This window comes from Coffea arabica, chromosome 5e (genome assembly GCF_036785885.1).
Source record: "Coffea arabica cultivar ET-39 chromosome 5e, Coffea Arabica ET-39 HiFi, whole genome shotgun sequence".
Taxonomy (NCBI): Eukaryota; Viridiplantae; Streptophyta; class Magnoliopsida; order Gentianales; family Rubiaceae; genus Coffea; species Coffea arabica.
The window spans coordinates 41,100,872-41,107,564 of record NC_092318.1 but is presented as its reverse complement, the minus strand read 5'-3'; positions in this window follow the sequence as shown (position 1 = coordinate 41,107,564).

Here is a 6,693-nt window from a genome sequence, read left to right as displayed (position 1 = left end):
ACTAATTTCTGTAATTTCCTCAATAGGACCCGTGAATCAAGAATGTCTCAGCCATTTTTTGGGAAAGTTCCTTGCACGACCATTGTTTGCATTTGTTGTGGAACTCACGCGAATCAAGTGCAATTCTTGTAATTTTTTGGGGCCCATCAAAAGTTTAAAAGAATTTGGTATATTTAACGGCATGAGATGGAAATGGGGGAAAGTTTTTATTGCCAATTGCGGTAAGTGATATTAATTTTGGAACAGACCAAAAAGGAAAGTATGACACTTTCAATGAGACGGAGGGAGTATAAAATATAAGTAGAATCTATCAAATAACGCATTTTTTGGATCAAAATAAAAGGAAAAAATATTTACTAATTTACAAATAAAAATACACCCTATCAAGGGTTGTGAATAGATAAAAAAACTGGTCAAAAAGAGGGGTTCAATTGTCACTAGGAGAAAATGGGATGAACCTGTTATGGTCTCAGATCTGATTGATCGGAATTTTGGTCAATGGAAGGAAGATTTGGCAAATTCTGTTTTTTGGAGTGATGAAGCTGAGATTATAAAGTCCATTCCTTTGGGGCATTCTTCGAGTCGGGATAAGTTTGTCCGGCATTATACTAAGTCGGGACACTTTAATGTACGGAGTGCTTACCATTTGGCCATGAATCAGAATCTTATTGATGATTCAAGTATCCCGATGTTGGTGGAATCTAGCTCTAATCACAATTCAGTTTGGCTGAAATTTGGAACCTGAAATAAAATTAAAGTCTTTCTTTGGAGGGCTTGCAAAGATTTTCTGCCTTCCTATTACTCACCTTCATCAGAGGCAAATTCAACTTGAAGATATTTGCCCTCTTATGTAGAGCTCAAGGGGAAGACCTTATGCACATTTTTATGTAATCAATCAAAGCAAGCTAGATTGTTAGGAAAATTTACGTGGAATTTCCCTCCTCACATTTTGTATCCTGCCATAATAGTAGATTCCTTCAATTAATGAAATCTTTGTCTTGTTTTATGAAAAAAAAAGAGAGAAAAAGAAGAAGAATAAGAACTCTCTAGTTTCTTAGATGACGCTAAAAATCTCATAGTCCATGAGTAATGGCAAAAAATATTTTTCTATTTCATATTACACCTTATGCCACACCACCAGGATCAGGTGGCAGCAATAATGGATACAGAACCACCTGCAATTAATTAAGAAGAAATTAAATAAAAAAAATGATGATTCGGAGGTTTTCTAGGGTAATCAACAGATGACATAGTGATGTTGCATGCTAAATTTGAATGGACCAACTCAGCTAACACTATATTATATATAAAAGTCATCTAACGTAAAACACCTGGTACTATTTCAACAGATAAAGGTACTCAATTTCTAGTGACATCTCTAAGAAATGAAAGATGCACATTTATCTGAGAGTCAGGAACTGAATCTGTTTCAATCGAGTTTCTGAAAAAACAAAGAAAATAGAGTTTCCAACTTTTGAACATCTGTAGAGGTTTATGACCTAAACTTTTTCCCTTCAATTGAGCACAAGCTCACATTTTTTGGAGCACCTTGAGAACTGGATCAATTTTTTGGTGATTGAAAAAGTGTTAGAACTTACAAGATCCCAATATCAGATATTTGAATACAACTGTAATATAAACGCAGAAATTTTCTTTCCTTGTTCAAACGCCGTGTCCGATCGTCCAGTGGTTACATGAAACGTTCACCAAAGCCATAGAAGCGTAACATCTCAAATAAATACACTTAATAGACAAGGTTAAACACTTATACATATATTTACATCGGAGTCTTGAACCAATTAACTAAAATACAAGCCAAAGTATTCATACTATTCAAAATACAATTAGGGTTTCGATTGCAAAAGAGCTTAACAAAATAACATATACACTAGCTCGACCCTTTCTTCCAAAACCATGATTTCAAAGTTTGTCCCCTATAAGGAAAACAAAGATAACGGGAAGGGGCTGAACTTACGCTCAATGAGATACCAAAATAATAGCAGTCAAGAATCATGGAAAATAGATTCAAAGATTTACAACTTTCCAGAAGACACTATGGTAAGATTCAGAACACAAGTCAGTCAAATTCGAGCCTCAAGTTGTCGCTTCATCCAGCAAAAGACAGAACAGGTATGCAATTTCAGTTAAGTTTGAAAAATCACAGATATTCCTAGGAATTAAGAAAAATCATGAAATTTGGACGGTAGAAACTACTCTGAATCTAGTTTCAAACACAATGAACGAAACTTGATTCCAACTTTTCTACCTCAAGATATAGCAGTTTTCCCAAGACTGCTCAAGGGTTCCTGCAGAAAATTCAACAGCACCTCCCTCTAAATTCTCTATTTTTCCTTCCTACAAACAACCACCAATTCATCTCAATTGCACATACAAATTACAAGTCATTAAACATACTCTTTTAGGGCCATAACACCCTTAATATAAAGCCAATTAATAGCTCCAATATCAACCATCTTCAAGGCCAAATTTGAAACCCTAAATCTGAAAGTTAAGTACATAAGCTGGAAATTTCTTTAGGCAAAGTTAACTAGCACCTAAACATAAAGTTTTCCATACATCAAAGCTAATAAATCATGGTCAACCCTTAAGCTTCACATGAGAGCAGAAATTTCACCACAAAACTGGAATTTTACATAACTCTACCTCAAACTATGAAATATTCTCACAAAACTACATATTTAACAACTCTAAACCACTATGATGCAATTATTAAGAGCAAAAAGGAATTTTCTAGGAAATTTACCTTGGAAGCATAGGAAAGATGATAGCTTAGGGTTTCTTCTACAAGAATCACTCCACCAAGACCTTTATTCCTCCTTAGATAACACTTTTATGGAAGGGTTTGCAATTTAATCAGTTGAAACTCCAAATTTGGACAAGAAATTGAAGAACAAAGTGAAATCTCTCTCTTGTTTTTTTCTCTCAATGGCCGGCCAAGCAAGAAGGAAAATGAAAGGAATTTTGGTCAAAATTCTTGATTTAGTAAAGATGAAGGAAGTTGGTCAAAGTCCAACTCCAATCGGGTCGCGACACTTGACACCTTTTAGGGTTTAAGCTTATCTTCTTTCTCCCAATGGTTAATCTATCTATCTAACCTCTAATTATCTCCTAGCACCTTATAAAATAATATCACTTAGTACAAAACTTCAACTAGTGGTCAAAATTTTATCGCACTAACTGCACTAGCGGATCCCACGTCCTTAATACAATTCAAAATTAATATAAGCTAACTTATACCAGAAAATGATTTTATAAACTATATTCACTCATAAAAATCTCTGGAAAATTAATATAATAGGGTATAGTGAAGAAAAATGCATGCGAGGAAATAAAATAAAATAATATGAAATACGGGAAATTTACGGGTTCTCACAAGATGAGTGGCTGTATATAAATTGAATATTCACTTTAGAATCATAAACTTGTCTCAGGGGGCAACAGTGAGCTAGAAAGCAACTCCGAGGTTCAAGAATAACTTGTTTTGATTAGAGTGAGTGTTCTTAAGTTGCTTGTGCATGATTATTTGATGGTATTGCTTACTTTTGAAATTTTATTGAGAAAAGGATTAAAGCATACATAATCGCTTCTGCCTTAATGATTTGAACTGGATATCATGGTAAATGAACATTGCATCGTGCATGAATAATTGTAGACCGTAGTGTACTTTATCACTTCGGCCGAATTGGGCCCTAAGCCTTGGCAAGCTAATCTAGTCGAGCCAATAAAGGACTTGGTCGATTAGGTTGGCTACCTTGAGCAATTGAATGGTATACTCAAGTATTACTGGGAAGAGTGGAGATTATTGAACTGCTAATTGATTGACGGGGACTGTTTACTGTTTTAGAGGTTATAAGGGGAAAGAATGATGGAGTGAGAAGAAGTTGTATCCTTTTAAATGAATGTCTACTCTATTGAATTGCTCTCCTGGTCGGTTATGCTCAAGAAATGTTTTGTAATGTTATTGATCGTATACTTTTGAACCTCACTGAGTTTTAGCTCAATCATGTAACTTTGTTTTTCCTTATAGGGGTCGAAGTTTGGAGAATGGACAAGTGTCATTAGAAAGATTATGAAAGATCCAACTTAGAGTATATATTGTTATTAAGAATTGCTTTGTATCTTGTAATGACTGAAACTTTTGTTTGGAGTTGATAGTGTAGTATTAAGTATGGATATTTGGATGATTAGTGTGAAATGTTATCTCTAAAGTTAATGTTAATAAATGAGCCTTGGCGAGAGCCAAGCATGCGGTCCGCTAATTTCTAGGATACGCCCTAGGAGAAGGTGGAGTTATCACACCCAAATGACTTATAGGGGAAGTAAGTGATATTTCCAAAACTTCGGGAGAGGGCAGTGAAATTATTAGAAATGTCAAGTGACGGGTATTTTACATACGTGCAAGTTAAAAAAACCGAATTACACCCGTTCACTGCAAGTATACAGGTCAACTAGTAGTTTAGGGTATATATCGGGTCGATCCCACAGGGAAGAGTGAACAATTCCCGGTATTACTAGAGCTTCTCTATTATTTAGACTATCAATGAATTATAACAAATTTAACCTACTGAAAAAATGACAAATAAAAGCTCCTTAGGTTGTGGTATCCCTAACTACTCATGCAAGTGCTATATTTGGATCATTTAGTACTACATCTAGGCTAGTTATAGTGTAATTTCCTTAAACATGTGAAACCTACTTTCGTAGTGAATCAACTATACTCATAACTAATCCATACCTATTTTCATGGTTATGAAATTAGCTACAAGTTCATTTCTTCAATGAAATTACATGAAATGAATTACTAAAAACCATATAAGTGCACCTCTACTTTCGTGAGTGTACTCCCTATGTTTAGCACTTCTTGAACTAGTGTTAAATCTCAATTTTCATTGCAGAAACAACACCTTAGATAATAACAATTAATGGTACCAGATTAATCATGATTTAAAGAGCCAAAGTGCTAAATAATTTGCTCAAATCTTAGCAATCAAATAACCAAATAATAAACACTAACAATCATAGAAAGTTCAACCAAACCCAAGGCTTAAACTTTAGAGACACATATTAAACACAAAATCCAGAACTTGTATATTAACTAAACTTGGAATCAAGTACAAAAAATAAAGATTTGGAAGGAATACAACCCTTGTTACATGAGCTTTCTTCCTTGCCTTCTTCATCCTCCATCTTCTTCTTTATCTAGCTAATAACAAGAATGGATGAACTATCTTACTCTATACTAAGCTAAACTAACACTAGGAAGATGAAAAGAGCTACATTTCTGCAGACTCCAAGCTTCTCCCGTATGTCTCTCTATCCCCTCTGATTGCTCTCTATATAAAACTGATATGAGGTGCCTTTCCACTGGTCCAAAATTTCTGCAATGATTCTCCAAATCTGAATTTGTTAAGGAAGTAAAAAATAATGGCTTTTGACTTGGAATAAGCCATGTTGTATGCTCTTTTGTCTTCTGAAGCATGTGCACCGAATTCCCTTGCAACTTATAGCTGGAAAGTAGTCTGATCACAAGAGAAATGAATGAGCAACTTGCAGAATTTCGGCCAGAAAACGCGCCTACACAAAACGCGCTTACAGTCGCGTTTTATTCAACTCGCGAATTCAACTTGGCCTCATTAAACTGAAATTTTCTCCATGATTCAAGCAGAACTGGCTTTTGTGTAAAACACAAAAGTTGTAGCCCCTTGAATTAGCTTTCCAATGCTTCAAAAATCATCCAAATTGGAGATTTTTAGACTGAGATATGACCAAAATACTAACCCCTGGTCAAATCCCTGTTTTCAACTTTGGACAGCAGTGTTGAATTATGGTATTTCGACTTTTTGACTGATTAATCGGCTGAATTGGATTCTGATGTCTTCATACCGAATTTAGATCTATTTCTTAGATTCAAAATGGTATAAAGATCACCTCAGTCCAATATGTGTAGCTCCAGATATAGTCAAAATGCCAAAACATGTCAGAGTTATCAAAGCTGATTTTTCTTGATTCAAATTGCATTTCTCCTTTTACACTTCATATTTTATTTTCACCACTTTAATCCATCTGCAATCATCCAAATATCTTCTCAATGCACTTCATTTGATGATTAAATCATTAAACCTACAAAATATGAAGTTTTTACCATAAAAATCCATAAAATGCAATGTTTAGCCACTTTAACATAAAATGTAGTTTTTTACCAAAACCTTAGTTATTTTAGTTATAAAACTAAATAATCAAACCAAAATTAACTAATAAAACACACTAAAAAATACGTAAAATATATTCTTATCATCAAGGGAGGATTTTGAAATTATCCCTTAGAGCTTTATTAAAACAGAGTAGTTTGAAACTTTAGAATTATAAAGTAAATCAAAGGTTTTGATATATAAAAATTTGCATTTACTTAAACTTAGCCCATTCAAACACTTAAAAAGAAATTTTGACCAAGTTTTTGAACCAAAATTTGAAATTCAATTAAATAATAGGCCGAGTTTTGGCTGAATTAAAGTTAAATTGATTAAAACCTAACCCATTTAAGAGATTTATATGAACCGAACTCAAGCTAATATAGAAGATTTTTCTTCAAACCGAGCTTGAGCTTATTGAAGCTCTCATTTACAAAGCCCAATTGATAAGGTTATGTATATATATAGAATTTGGTTTAGACAA